We start from the raw sequence: 2653 nt of genomic DNA, 5'->3' as shown, positions 1-2653 counted from the left end.
CCTAAGTCTAAAACTGTTTTTATAAGTTTGGGATACTGCTTTATGTGAGACTTGATGGCATTGTTTCTTTTATTTATTTGTATATAAACAATTAACAGAAAAGGTCTACAGACTCATTCCTTCTTGGACACTACACAACATGGTCATGGGGGCCAGTGGTCTTGGTGTGCTGGCCTTGGACACGAAGGCCCAGAAAAATTAGAACCACAGCTGTCCGTGGTCCTAATCTTTAGTCACTCCAGGTCTTCACAGAACTTGTCGTCCAGACTGTTGGGCAGAACCTGGCTGTATTTTCCGTCTTTACATCCTCCTGTCTGCTCAGGGCTGGTGTGGGATTCATACTGGTGTGGCTTCTGCATAGCAGTGATGACACATTCCACCTCATCCTCAGGGACCTCCCAGCTCTCTTGGTGAGGTCCACATCCACTCTCCTGACACCACATGAGGACATCTTTGCCCCTCAGCCTTCACAGCAGGGATGGCAAAGGCTAACTTCTGCCATCCATCAATGTTAGTGTCAAATACTTGCAGAATGTGCTAGAACTTCTCAGGGATTGCTAGAGACATGGCGGCGGCGGCATATAGGCCTCCTGTGGAAGAATGAAGCTTTGTTTTGTTCTTTAATATAATAATATGGACACTCTGTCATGTCACTGAGCATTATTTGAAAACGGACTCTGGGTGTCTACAGAACATTGCGTGGACTCACTGGAAGCTAGCATCTTTTCCCAAGTCACACTGTTGTGCATAGCAGGAGTGGGGCCTTCATGGGCAGGAGCCCAGGCCACCTTTGTCAGTGCTGAGCAGTACCCGCTCCCCCTGTGCTGCTGCTGCTTTTTGATGTTTTTAAAACATGTTTTATTATGTGTATTTATAGTGAAATGCACAGCTCTTTAGTGTTTCACAGTTTTTGAAAAGTTTACATATCCGTGTAACCTGGACGCCTAACAAATAGATCATTTCCATCAGCCCCATAGTCACAATTGTTTAACTAGAAATTATGCAAAAAATTTATTATAGGAGTTATAAGAGCTAATTTAACATTATAAGAGCTAATTTAACATTAAGAGTATTTTATCTATGCTATTTATTTTATATTTATTTTATTTTTTAAATTTATTTTTATGCAGTGCTGATGATCAAACCCAGTGCCTCACACGTAGGTGCTAGGCAAGAACTCTCCCCCTGAGCTATAACCGCAGTCCCTGCTATTTTAACCCTGTATCTTAACACTCTGCCCCATCAAAGAACCAGGAGAATTTGAGAACTGGGCTTTGGGGTGCACAGGAAGTTCCTCAAAACCTGGTACAAGCCCTTAGTATTAATTATTACATATTCAACCCCTGGGGCCTTGTGTGACTTGGAATTCTGAATTTTTTTAGATTTAGAAAGGTGACGTGGCACACAGACTATGCAGCATGCAATACCCTTGGCTGGGTCTGAGGTTAGACCTAAAAACCAAACATACTCAGATTTCTGTAGGGAATTCACACTGAGGGTAACATGGGTTTGGGCACTAACCTATTGATTTTCAGAGCTTTGAGGATTTCTAGAATCACATATAGAGGATTGTGAACCTGTGTTACTATAGTCAGCTCCTCCAGCTTGGAGACTGCATCATTTTCCTTGGAGCAGCCCTTTGGGTGCAGGAGGGACAGAGTTGGGCCTGGGACGAAGCCAGTTGGGGCCGCACGGAGGCTAGCAGTTGTGGCCCCTCAGCTGGCCTTTCTCAAGGCTGATTTGCCTAAAACTGAGCAGAACCCCAGTCTCTCCCCCATTCCCCACCACCACACTGCAGACACCTTGCAGGGCCTCTCCCGGCAGCCTCTTCAGGTTGATGGGAATGTCCTGATTCCCTGTGCGGGCTCCTCAGCATGGCAGAGCATTCTCATTCCAAAAGTGATGTCTTAGGGAGGTTAAGTAGCAAGTACTCAAACTGAGTGTTTTTTTTTTTTTTTAAGTGAAAAGTGGATGAAGTTTCCAGTTTGCAGGGAGGATGCAGTTAATAGACTGAGCAGACTTTAACCAGCAACAGCCAAATGCTTATCAATGTGATTGGCCAAGAGTTGCATTGCTGCTCCCCCATTCAGGGTAAATGGCCCTGCCAGACACGATGGTATACACCTAGGATCCCAGCCACTGGGAAGATTGAGGCAGGAGGATCACAAGTTCAAGCCCAGCCTGGGCCACCTAGCAACACCCTGTCTCAAAAATTGAAAAGGGCTGAGGATATAGTTCAGTGTTTGAGCACCCCCTGGATCCAAAATCCCCAGTACCAAAAAAATAAATAAAAACAGAAAAGAGAAAGAGATGCATCCAAAGGAACAGCCAGGAGAGGAGCTGTCCGTGGCTGGGAGGGCAATGAGAGCATCACTCAGTGGTGGACTTGGGAGTGAGAATTGCTAGCACACTTCCTGCCTGGGTTTGAAGTCTCACCCTTCCAACTACAAGCTGTGTAACCTCAGGTAAGTTACCCCGCTCTGTGCATCATCAATAATATGAAGATAATAATAATCATGTCTATCCATGTAAGCTACCTTTCATGGTGAGCCCACCATGAAATGCTTTATCCATGTAAGCTACCTTTCATGGTGAGCCCACCCCATCAGAGGGAGGAAGAAGCCAGTTGAGAGAAGCATCCAGAAATGGTATC

The 2653-nt window shown here is 45.2% G+C and overlaps 1 pseudogene; it reads right to left on the bottom strand.

Moving 5' to 3' along the window:
• Positions 1–130: 130 nt before the first annotated feature.
• LOC114090136 (small ribosomal subunit protein uS13-like) lies at positions 131–567 on the bottom strand (annotated as a pseudogene).
• Positions 568–2653: the final 2086 nt, after the last annotated feature.

The sequence above is a fragment of the Marmota flaviventris genome, chromosome 1 (genome assembly GCF_047511675.1).
Source record: "Marmota flaviventris isolate mMarFla1 chromosome 1, mMarFla1.hap1, whole genome shotgun sequence".
Lineage (NCBI taxonomy): Eukaryota > Metazoa > Chordata > Mammalia > Rodentia > Sciuridae > Marmota > Marmota flaviventris.
Note: the sequence above shows the minus strand (reverse complement) of the source record. Positions and strands in the feature narration are given on the sequence as shown.